The sequence below is a fragment of the Phyllobates terribilis genome, unplaced genomic scaffold (assembly GCF_046119375.1).
Source record: "Phyllobates terribilis strain yellow unplaced genomic scaffold, ASM4611937v1 Scaffold_2__4_contigs__length_985480577, whole genome shotgun sequence".
In the NCBI taxonomy this organism is placed as follows: domain Eukaryota; kingdom Metazoa; phylum Chordata; class Amphibia; order Anura; family Dendrobatidae; genus Phyllobates; species Phyllobates terribilis.
Window position 1 is genome coordinate 827,506,076 of NW_027362762.1, and position 13,156 is coordinate 827,519,231.

The window sequence follows — 13,156 nt, forward strand, 5'->3', positions numbered from 1 at the left end:
CATGGGGTATGTAGAGGAGCATCCAGGGGGCTGTGTGGCTGGTGTGATGGGCATGGGGTATGTAGAGGAGCATCCAGGGGGCTGTGTGGCTGGTGTGAGGGGCATGGGGTATGTAGAGGGGCATCCAGGGGGCTGTGTAGCTGGTGTGAGTAGGCATGGGGTATGTAGAGGGGCATCCAGGGGGCTGTGTAGCTGGTGTGAGTAGGCATGGGGTATGTAGAGGGGCATCCAGGGGGCTGTGTAGCTGGTGTGAGTAGGCATGGGGTATGTAGAGGGGTATCCAGGGGGCTGCGTGGCTGGTGTGAGGGGCATGGGATATGTAGAGGGGCATCCAGGGAGCTGGTGTGAGGGGGCATAGGGTATGTAGAGGGGCATCCAAGGGGCTGTGTAGCTGGTGTGAGTAGGCATGGGGTATGTAGAGGGGCATCCAGGGGGCTGTGTAGCTGGTGTGAGTAGGCATGGGGTATGTAGAGGGGTATCCAGGGGGCTGCGTGGCTGGTGTGAGGGGCATGGGATATGTAGAGGGGCATCCAGGGAGCTGGTGTGAGGGGGCATGGGGTATGTAGAGGGGCATCCAGGGGGTTGTGTGGCTGGTGTGAGGAGGCATGGGGAATGTAGAGGGGCATCCAGGGGGCTGTGTGGCTGGTGTGAGGGGGCATGGGGAATGTAGAAGGGCATCTAGGGGGCTGTGTGGCTGGTGTGAGGGGGCATGGGGAATGTAGAAGGGCATCTAGGGGGCTGTGTGGCTGGTGTGAGGGGGCATGGGGAATGTAGAAGGGCATCTAGGGGGCTGTGTGGCTGGTGTGAGGGGGCATGGGGAATGTAGAAGGGCATCTAGGGGGCTGTGTGGTGTGAGGGGGCATGGGGAATGTAGAAGGGCATCTAGGGGGCTGGTGTGAGGGGGCATGGGGAATGTAGAAGGGCATCTAGGGGGCTGTGTGGCTGGTGTGAGGGGCTTGGGGTATGTAGAGGGGCATCCAGGGGGCTGGTGTGAGGGGGTATGAGGACAGTGGCCGACACAACCTCCTTAAAGACAATAGCACGCCATTTTAAAATATGTCATGGGAGAAATCCTAAAACATTTATGGTACGTGGTATCGATGTCATCCATAGTGGCATAAGGGGTGGAAATGTAAAACAACTTCTGGCTCAAAGGGAAACCGAATGGACAGTGGAACTGGGAACAATGATGCCAAATGGCCTTAATGAGGCCCTGAGCTTCACCCCATTTCTTTAATAGATATAATCTTTGTGGTATTTTTATTTGTATGTGTTGATTTTAATTTGTTTTCTTTGTAATTTGTAACTTTCTCCCTCCATAGTCTATATGTACCATCTATATGGATCACCTACATATGGTTAAATCAATATGAGGATACTACGAGCAACAATTAAATTGGACCAAGAAAATAGATTTTCGTACTGACAGAATCGTGTTGCAATTATAGGAAAATGATACTGCTTACTCTAACACATTTTTGCATTATTAAGTAGTTGCGTTACTATACTTGTCTAAATGCGTTGCTGTTTTGTTCTCTTTGGCGAGTGCGTGGGTGCCCTAGCCTCCCCTTCCCTCTGCGTCATGCACGGCATCTGCATGGTGTCTGCGCATGTTGGGGGGCCATGGCAACGTGTCCTGGTTCCCTGTCATGCGTGGTTCACCTTGATGGCCGTGCATGATGCATTTGGCTCGGGCGGTTCAGCGCGCATGCGCTGATGGTCCAGGAGATGATTGGTCCGTTCCGGTCACGAGACCGCAGGCTCTAAAGTATATTTAAACAGACATGGAAGGTCCTATTAAACAATCCCCCCAAGGATGCCATAGGATATACCACGCGAAACACGCATTGGGGTCCTTGTTTATTCTGGGTGCTGACACCTCATCTAATATGGGTAAGAGTGCATTATAATTCTTTAGCATTTTTTCATAGGGCACTATAGGCCATATGGCACATGGTGCATATCTATAGTGATTAAATATGCCATAATTTTGTACCAATGCATAAATGACTTGAATACTAGCACTTCTTGCACTTTGTCCCAATAGATATTTAACATCTATTATTATGTTGTATATGTGTCACCCAGTTTGGTTGTCTGTGTGTCGTCCTTTTTAATCATGTATGTCTTTTCTGTATATTGTTTACAATAAAGTTTTTTGATTCTTTGCCATATACTCTGTATTTGGTTCGTTTTTGCTATATAACAGCAGAGCTGTCCAGGGGCGCCTCCTGCCAGGGAAAATATAGAAATAGTCCTTGGATGAGTTCAATGGATCCAGCAGATGAGGGACACAACACAGTCCCACGTGGCAGCTTCTATCAATCCACACACACCACGAGGATCTGGCCGCAGCCTGAGACCCTCCAGCGTCGGGAGGCACCACGCAACTGACTGGGCCAAACATGAGTCTATTGTTCTGTCTACTGGGATCAGCCCTTGGATGGGGGAAGGGTTCACACCCTCTAGATGCAACAAGAGATGTTGACCTAGGCCTGATTACATTACAGTCCATGAACACAGGCCGGGGGAGGGACACTCTTAGGCTGTTTGCCCATGATGCGTTTAAGCGTTTCCGCATCTGCAGAAATGCTTAAACACATGGTAGAAGACCTGCCATGTTCCCCAATGATGATCCGTGCTGTGCACATGCTGCGGGAATTTCCGCTGCGGATTATCATTCCGGAAAACTACGCAGCCTGTCCATTAATTTTGCGGACACAAGCGTAATTGCCGCCATTGACTTGCATTGAAATGCATATTATCAGTGTCAGCACATTTGCACACACGGATAATATGCGTTTCTATGTGCGGATGGTACCCTGGTGTGGAGACTCCTCTGGACCCGGGTACCATAGAACCTGTGAAAAAAAGAATAAAATAAAAAAAATATATACTTACCTTCTGATGGCACGCGGTGTGCTTGTCTTCGCTTGCTGGCAGCGCGCTGTGGTCTGAAGGACCTGCCCTGACGTCATTTAGTCATGTAACGGCAGGTCCTTCAGTGTAATGTACCGCGAGCTGCCGGCAAGCCAGGACGGAGCGAAGCAAGACTCTGGGGGCCATCAGAAGGTAAGTATAGATTTATTCTTTACGGTTACACTATATAAATCCATGCCGTTTTCATGGATTTATATAGTGTGACCAAGTTGTCAAGCACTTTCCAAGTGATGCTAAAATTGCTTGGAAAGTGCTTGTCAACCCGCATGCGGAAATGCGTGTGAAGAACGCTTCACATCCGCTTGTCCCGGGCAGGAAAAACGCATGTACAATCCGCATGTACAATCTGCATGTTTTTTTTCTGCCAGGGAGATGCAGAAACGCTCAGGAAAAAATCCTGAGCATTTCTGCATCGTGTGCACATAACCTAAGGGGTGTTAGGCTATGTGCACACGATGCAGAAATGCTCAGGATTTTTTCCTGAGCACTTCTGCATCTCCCTGGCAGGAAAAAACGCATGCGGATTGTACTTGCGGTTTCCTGCCAGGGACATGCGGAAATGAAGCGGTCTTCACTTTCATTTCCGCATGCGGGTTGACAAGCGCTTCCCAAGCGATTTTAGCATCACTTGGAAAGTGCTTGTCAACTTCACACTATATAAATCCATGCAACCGGCATGGATTTATATAGTGTGTGAATGTCAAAAAATAAATATATACTTTACCCTCTGATGGCCCCCGGTGTCCTGCTTCGCTTGGTCCCGGCTACCGGCAGTGAAGACTGAAGGACCTGCCGACGTCAGCGTCACGTGACCCGTCACATGACTCTGACGTCAGCGAAGGTCCTTCTTCATTCAACCGAGAAGTGCCGGGAACCAAGCAGGAGCGCTGCGCGGGCCGTCAGGAGGTGAGTATATATATTTTTTTTATTTTATTCTTTTTTTTTTTTAATGGTACCTGAGTCTGGATGAGAGTCCTCTCCTCCACACCCGGGTACCAAACGCACATTAGACCGCATGAAAAGCGCATCAACATATACAGTGATGCGGATTCCATGCGGTCTAATGCAAGTCAATGGCGCCAAAAAAGCAGCGTTTCCGCAAAATTAATTGACATGCTGCGGAATTTTGAGCGCAGCGTTTACGCTGCGGAAAAATCCGCATCATGGGCACAGCACATGCGGATTTCAATTGGGGAACATTGCTGCCCTTCTACCATGCGTTTTTCATGCGTTTCCGCGGCGTTTAGGCAACTGCAAAAACGCCGCGGAAACGCATTAAAAATGCATCGTGTGAACTCAGCCTTACACTAAAGCAGATTACATTACATAGAGTACATGAACACAGGTGGGAGAGGGACACACTGTTACAGTCATATTGGATAAAACATAAGTTGCTGAGGTTAGGAGCACCAGGGACCCCAATGTTACTTAGGAAAGACTATGTCCATGTTTAATAAAATAATTTTCACGTATGCTTAGCACAGGTCTGTCCATCCATTTATGGATTCTGTATGGGACTAATAAAAATAGGCCATCACAGCACTCGGCTGTCATTTATGTACATAAATGCATACAAAATATTAACTACTCGAGCTAAATTGCTGCATTGTCACCTTAAAAGAACTATGCACCTGATTAATGTCTTGATGAGAGGGCAGGGGTGAAGGACGCAGCTCCTGATTCATTAAGAGACATACGGTATTCATCAGAAGCATCTGATGACTGGACGGCGCCTCCATGCGCTATGCCACTTACTGGAGTAGGATTTGTAGCGACCACCGCTGCTCATGATGAAGTTGCCAAACAGCAGTCATCACAACCCTGCCCACTTACCGATAAAAATGGCATTTGAAAGCAAAAAGTTGCAACATTTTTACATAGCCTTCAGTTGCATCCAAATTATACGATTGAGCAAAGTATTTTATAACAGAATTCTGGAGTGAAACCTATGATGAATAGGGTCCTACGTGTTTTGTTCTGTTTAAGCTGAGTTGATGCAGGTCTGTGCTATGACGTCAATTTAAGTTAAAGAAACCCTTTTATCTACAGGTGCATCTCACTAAATTAGAATATCATCAAAAAGTTAATTTGTCAGTTCTTCAATACAAAAAGTGAAACTCATATTATATAGTCATTACAAACAGAGTGATCTATTTCAAGTGTTTATTTCTGTTAATGTTGATTATGGCTTACAGCCAATGAAAACAAAACAGTCATTATCTCAGTAAATTAGAATACTTTTCTAACAGCTTGAAAAATTATTTTAAAATCCGAAATGTTATCCTACTGAAATGTATGTTCAGTAAATGCACTCAATACTTGGTCGGGCTCCTTGTGCATCAATTACTGCATCAATGCGGCGTGGCATGGAGGCGATCAGCCTGTGGCACTGCTGAGGTGTTATGGAAGCCCAGGTTGCTTTGATAGCAGCCTTCAGCTCATCTGCATTGTTGGCTCGGGTGTCTCTCATCTTCCTCTTGACAATACCCCATAGATTCTCTATAATAGATTCTCTATGGGGTTAAGGTCAGGCGAGTTTGCTGCCAATCAAGCACAGTGATACTGTTGTGTGTAAACCAGGTATTGGTACTTTTGGCAGTGTGGACAGGTGCCAAGTCCTGCTGGAGAATGACATTTCCATCTCCAAAAGCTTGTCGGCAGAGGGAAGCATGAAGTGCTCTAAAATTTCCTGGTAGACGGCTGCGCTGACTTTGGTCTTGATAAAACACAGTGGACCTACACCAGCAGATGACATGGCTCCCCAAACCATCACTAGACCTCCAGCAGCTTGGATTGTGGCCTCTCCACTCTTCCGCCAGACTCTGAGACCTTGTGGAGTGTGTTAATGACTGCCTTCTGGACATCTGTCAAGTCAGCAGTCTTCCCCATGATTGTGGAGCCTACTGAAACAGACTAAGGGACCTTGTTAAATGCTTAGGAAGCCTTTGCAGGTGTTTTTTTTTTGTTAATTATTTTAATTTACTGAGATAATGACTTTTGTGTTTTTATTGGCTGTAAGCCATAATCATCAACATTAACAGAAATAAACACTTGAAATAGATCACTCTGTTTGTAATGACTCTATATAATATGAGTTTCACTTTTTGTATTGAAGAACTGAAATAAATAAACTTTTTGATGATATTCTAATTTAGTGAGATGCACCTGTATTATTAGAATTATCACACCAGTACACCTGTTTTCTCATTTGCAAGATGTAAGTAAATCTTGTATGATATCTTTTTCATTTGTAAATGTCCTTATACTTTCAAGCAGAACCTAGGCACCCCACAATGCAATAACCCATCGATCACTACAAGCCCTCTGTTTTCCATGGATATCCATATTATGGACTGTGTATATGACGCGCCCCCTGGGACATATTCCTTTTTGAGGGGAATACCCGGCACCGGATCAGATGGGGGGTTGTAGTCTCCGAGCGGCTGTGACCCGGTCCCGTGCCCAGGGCGTCAAGCTCAGGGTTATGTGGCAGTCTTTACTGATGTTATTAAAGTTCGTTGTGTCGACTACGCCACCCGTTGTGATGCGGTCACTGTGGCCGCCGCTGCAGCAGGGTCCGCTGAGGCTGATGGTGGATGCGCAGCTTGGTGGGATAACCCCCAACGGGAGGGGTATAGCCTCAGAGGGGACAGGCGCAGAGGATGGGGGTTGTGGTGGTGCGGTGCAGCCGGTAATGATGACAGACTCGGGTAGTGCAGTTAAGGGTCTTTACTTACTGCAGATGTTCCCGGTCACTCTAGCTCCAAGTGACCTCCCGAGCCGTGCTGCGTCCACCAGGTCCTGGATCCGGCCAACCCCCAAACAAGTCCGGAGCGTGGCCCTGAGCTCTCCCTCTGTCCTTACTTCAGCCGTCCCCACCAGTGATTCACCTAAGTCCAGCTCCCTCGGGCCTTCTGTTGGGCAACCTTTGGCCTTAGGTTCCCTGACCCTTCCTGTGGTGTGCCTTCAGGGTGAATGTAGTGGGTGACCGTGACAGACACTGCCCACGGTCTCCGGTCTCTGGCTGGGGAATGTCTTTGCCCCCACCAGCTTGGGTTCCGGTACCCTCTTGCTGACTCCTCACCCGGTGTTCTTATTTGGGTTCTTGGGTCCCTTCTTTGTCCCCCTCTGGGTCTTTCTTCACTCCACTCTCTCTCTCTCCAGGGCTGCTGTTTCCTGCTCTCTGCATCTGACTTGTCCTCTGCAGCTGACTGACTGACCCTGATTCTAAGTTGGTGCCCTCCTTATATATCCCTCTATGTGTGAGCTCAGGTGACCAGCACCCAATGAGCTCCTACCACTACCCAGACTGCTCCCCCTATCTGCCCCTACACTACATGGGATGTTCCTCCCCCCTCCCACTCCAGCCAGGAACAGGCTCGGTCGCACCTGCACATTTCTAAGTGGGAGTGCCGTCGGCCTGCTCCTCTGGAATGGGATGTATGTAGTGCATGCAGTCTATCTGAGCTCAGTTCCACACTCCTTCCTCACCCGGGAGTGGAATATCACACCTCTGGGTTGAGGTGCAATACCCCTGTAGCAGCCGAATCCTCAGGGTGCTACATTCCCCCCTGGTAAACCACAGCACGTCCTCGGGCTGCAAAGACAAAAACACCAAGACATACAAATTTTTATAAACATATAAAACATATAAAATATTATATATATATAACTTTTTCATATAGACATCATTATAACATTCTCGTCGTCTCTTTCTTTCTTCCTCCTCTGGTCACCGTGCAACTCGTGACCAGGTAAAGTGCGACAGTCTTTTGATAAGCAGTTTCTCATAAAACCAGTAGGGGGCGCCTTAGGAAGCGCAACTATGTACAGGGAAGTTTTGGCCGTTCTCAGTCCCCGGCCAAGTAAAGGGAATGGGATGGCTGCTCACAGTCCTCAGCCTGGTTTGGGTAGGGGACACACGGGTTAAACTGTTCACTGGTCCCAACGGGGACTAAACTTTAAAGCAGCCACGGTTACTTGGGTACCCCGATGGGTAACTATTTACATCTCCTTTGTACTATTTCAGTCATAGTACCTTCTAGCCTTGAACCCGTCCGGGTCTTCTGGCTCCTCCTCCCTACACCGCAACTCCTCCTCTGTCAGGCGATGCACGTGGAGGGCGTAAGGTCCCTTGGCACACTTGTGCCGGGTGAACGTTACCTCGTCACCGACGTAGAGGTCACGGCCTTTGTGACCCTCTGGCAGGTGGGACTCGACGTCCCGTCGGGTAACGAAGACGTCACCCATGGTGTTCCGGTCCTTTATGAAGCCCCACCCATGCTGCGCATTAAACTTTATTACCGTCCCGATGGTACGGGGACGATCTGCTGCACGGGGGTCCCTTCTGGTCCGACTCTTTTGCTCCGCGCTGCGGGTCTGGGCCCATTGCTCTCTGGCCCGCCTCTCCTCCCGCTCTCTCTTGAACTCTGCCAGCTGTTGACGGCAACACTCGGTACGCTCTGCTGCAGCTGCCCGAGTCTCTCCGGTGAACCCCATCAAATCTTCTCCCGTGGGGTCCCACACGAATTGGGCTTCTTCTAGTGGAGGCGAGACCCGAGTCACGGGCTTTGGAGCCGGGATCAGGGGCTCACACAGGGGACCTAACTTCTTTTGTCGCTCCAGTTCCAAGAATTCTTCGGGCCAGATGAAGGGCCGCCCGTCCGGCCACGCTAGCTGGCTGAAGGGGTCCTCTCCCAGATTTGGCACCCTTGATGTTACGGGTGCGGGCGCGATGATGGGGGCGCCCAGGTTGCCCAGGCCTTGCGGCCAGGCCTGGGGCATCTGGAAGGTAAATGGAACTGTTAACACGGCGGCACCCTGGGCCACCTGGCCTTGCGACCAGGCCGGAGGCTCCGCGGAGGTAGATGGCTCTGCTGGGGATGCGGCGCCCGGAAACGCTAGGCCTTGCGACCAGGCCGGAGGCTTCCCTTCCTTCGCCACGCTCCGGGTCACGACGCGTGACGTCACTGGGGTCGCGACGGCGGCTTCCGGTCGGGGCCTAGTCGGTGGCGGTGTCATGGCGGTCTCGGGTACGGCAGGGGGACTTTCGGGCTCTGCGACGGGGAGCTGGGGCAGGTGGGTGGTCTTCCGGTATGGGGTATAGGCGTCCCCCTTACCTGCTGCCATACGTCTCGCTCCCTCTTCTGCGCCGTCTCCGGCCTTGGGTCCTCCCGCGTCATCCGCAGAGGTAGTCGGTGTCTTCTTCCAAGGGAGCGGGTTCCGTGGACGGATTCCAGCTTGCTGGGCCATCTCCCGGCCCCACTCCGCCAGGATCTCCCTCTGCACTCGGGCCATCCTTCCCGCGAGGCCCTCCAGGGCACTCCGCGCGCACTCCCGATCTCGGGGAAGCTGCGCTAGGATCTCCGCTAGACCTAGCGGGGTTGTGGACTCTAGCAGGCTCCTGACCATCGGGTCGGTGCTGCTCTGCTCGGCTTCCGGCAGGCTCCTGGCCAGCGGGCCGGTGCTGCTCTGCCCTCCTCCTTCTTCCTTTTGCAGGCTCCTGGCCAGCGGGCCGGTGCTGCTCTGCTGCCGCTCCATTCCCGGGTCTACTCTTTCTCTTCTCGACTCCGGGTGCTCTCGCTCTGGACACCTTGCCTCCGGGTGCGCTCGTTCTAGACTGCTCCAAGCGACACCCATCTTTGTTCTCTCCTTTCGTCTCCTCCCACTTCGAGGGCGGTCCCGGGGCAACTCGGTGACTGTCAGCTCCAGGGGTAGTTCTTTCACGCTGACAGACACCTCCAGCATCACAGTCTCTGTTGGTGGGGGCGGTTTCCACTTTTGGCGCCATTTTCTGTCCTGGCCCACGATGGGAGGTGGCCTCTTGCCCTCCTTTGGCACGCCCATAATGGCGTCCGCTGCTCTTCCAAGGCGGGAAATCTGCGGTTTTGGCGGGAATCGCTTCCCAGTGGCGGGAAACTCTGCAGATGGCGGGAACAAGCTGGAAATGGCGGACAATCGGCGGGAAACGACTGGTGATGGAGTCCGATGGCGTGGACCCTCCGGAACCGGCAGGAGTCTTCTTTCTGAGGTAAACTTGCACTTTTCTTCAGGCACGCAGTACCCGGGTGTTGCGGGCACGTAATCCTGCCGACTACGCCAAAGTTGACGCGCCCCCTGGGACATATTCCTTTTTGAGGGGAATACCCGGCACCGGATCAGATGGGGGGTTGTAGTCTCCGAGCGGCTGTGACCCGGTCCCGTGCCCAGGGCGTCAAGCTCAGGGTTATGTGGCAGTCTTTACTGATGTTATTAAAGTTCGTTGTGTCGACTACGCCACCCGTTGTGATGCGGTCACTGTGGCCGCCGCTGCAGCAGGGTCCGCTGAGGCTGATGGTGGATGCGCAGCTTGGTGGGATAACCCCCAACGGGAGGGGTATAGCCTCAGAGGGGACAGGCGCAGAGGATGGGGGTTGTGGTGGTGCGGTGCAGCCGGTAATGATGACAGACTCGGGTAGTGCAGTTAAGGGTCTTTACTTACTGCAGATGTTCCCGGTCACTCTAGCTCCAAGTGACCTCCCGAGCCGTGCTGCGTCCACCAGGTCCTGGATCCGGCCAACCCCCAAACAAGTCCGGAGCGTGGCCCTGAGCTCTCCCTCTGTCCTTACTTCAGCCGTCCCCACCAGTGATTCACCTAAGTCCAGCTCCCTCGGGCCTTCTGTTGGGCAACCTTTGGCCTTAGGTTCCCTGACCCTTCCTGTGGTGTGCCTTCAGGGTGAATGTAGTGGGTGACCGTGACAGACACTGCCCACGGTCTCCGGTCTCTGGCTGGGGAATGTCTTTGCCCCCACCAGCTTGGGTTCCGGTACCCTCTTGCTGACTCCTCACCCGGTGTTCTTATTTGGGTTCTTGGGTCCCTTCTTTGTCCCCCTCTGGGTCTTTCTTCACTCCACTCTCTCTCTCTCCAGGGCTGCTGTTTCCTGCTCTCTGCATCTGACTTGTCCTCTGCAGCTGACTGACTGACCCTGATTCTAAGTTGGTGCCCTCCTTATATATCCCTCTATGTGTGAGCTCAGGTGACCAGCACCCAATGAGCTCCTACCACTACCCAGACTGCTCCCCCTATCTGCCCCTACACTACATGGGATGTTCCTCCCCCCTCCCACTCCAGCCAGGAACAGGCTCGGTCGCACCTGCACATTTCTAAGTGGGAGTGCCGTCGGCCTGCTCCTCTGGAATGGGATGTATGTAGTGCATGCAGTCTATCTGAGCTCAGTTCCACACTCCTTCCTCACCCGGGAGTGGAATATCACACCTCTGGGTTGAGGTGCAATACCCCTGTAGCAGCCGAATCCTCAGGGTGCTACATATACGTTTCTTATGCCTGAACTGTGCACCCCTCGGTGAAGACAGTGAGTTTTTTGGGGGCAGCTTATGGTCGTCTCAGGATATGAACACCCCCTGATCTGCTTGAAAATATAACTGAAATAAAATGTTGAGAAAAAAATTAAAATATCAGGTTGACCCTTCAAGTCACTGTCTTGTAAATCTTTATCACTTCTCCACAGAATAGGTGATTGGTCTGAAATCACTCAGGGGGTAAAGAGACTCTGTCATCACAGAATAACTAATCAAACCAATGGCAGCCCCTCAGTATATCATGGCACCCTGTATTTTGATTGGCAGCTGTAGCTTTATAGACTCGAGTGGGGGTCTCAAACATTTGGCCACAGAGGCTGCTTCATGCAGGCCGCAGGCACCATACACCTTAAGGATTGTGGCACGTTAGCACTTTTTCAGTGGAACATATTGCAGGCGCCGTACACAGACAAGCTCTTTGCTCAGCTATACCAATGCCAACTGTGGGTCAATCACAGGCCAGCAGCTAATGTCCGCAGGGGACCAGGATGGGAACAAGACTAGATGATGAGGATCAGGATCTTGACATTACTACAAAAAGGGGACCAGGAAGGGACACGTTACTATGAGATACGGAGCCGAATGGTGAGATTGCTACAAGAAGGGGACCAGGTTGGAGGATATTTCTACAAGATGGCCATGATGGAGGACAATGAAACAAGATGAGGACCATGATGGGGGACATAAGCACAAGATAGGGACCATGATGGGGACATTACTACAAGATGTCGGCCAAAATTACTATATGGCGCTAATAGTAAGATTGTATTACAAAAAGGGGCTAAAATGTAAAAGAAAACCAAAAAAAATTCTAAATATTGGCTTAAATTTTTTAGTGGCAATAAAAATGTTTTTTTTATAAATAAACTAAAATAAAGCCAAAAAAGTGCACACTTGTTATCGGTCATCTGTAATGACCCAAGCTATAAAATTATTATACCCCATAACAGAAAATAAATAAATCTGCAAAAAATATTATAAACAAGTGATCAAAAGGTGTATACAACCCCTGGCAAAAATTATAGAATCACCGGTCTCAGAGGATGTTCATTCAGTTGTTTAATGTTGAAAAAAGCAGATCACAGACATGGCACAAAACTAAAGTCATTTCAAATGGCAACTTTAGGGCTTTAAGAAACACTAAAAGAAATCAAGATTAAAAATGTGGTACTCAGTAAGGGTCATTTTTTTCAGACCAAGCTGAGGGAAAAAATTATGGAATCACTCAATTCTGAGGAAAAAATTATGGAATCATGAAAAAGAAACACACAAAAGAACACTCCAATACAGCACTAGTATTTTGTTGCACCACCTCTGGCTTTAATAACAGCTTGCAGTCTCTGAGGCATGGACTTAATGAGTGACAAACAGTACTCTTCATCAATCTGGCTCCAACTTTCTCTGATTGCTGTTGCCAGATCAGCTTTGCAGGTTGGAGCCTTGTCATGGACCATTTTCTTCAATTTCCACCAAAGATTTTCAATTGGATTGAGATCCGGACTATTTGCAGGCAATGACATTGACCTTATGTGTCTTCTTTCAAGGAATGTTTTCGCAGTTTTTGCTCTATGGCAGGATGCATTATCATCTTGAAAAATTATGTCATCATCCCCAAATATCCTTTCAATTGATGGGATAAGAAAACTGTCCAAAATATCAATGTAAACTTGGGCATTTATTAAAGATGTAATGACAGCCATCTCCTCAGTGCCTTTACATGATATGCAGCAGCATATCATCAATGACTGTGGAAATTTGCATGTTCTCTTCATGCAGTCATCTTTATAAATCTCATTGGAACGGCACCAAACAAAAGTTCCAGCATCATCACCTTGCTCAATGCCGATTGCGATTCATC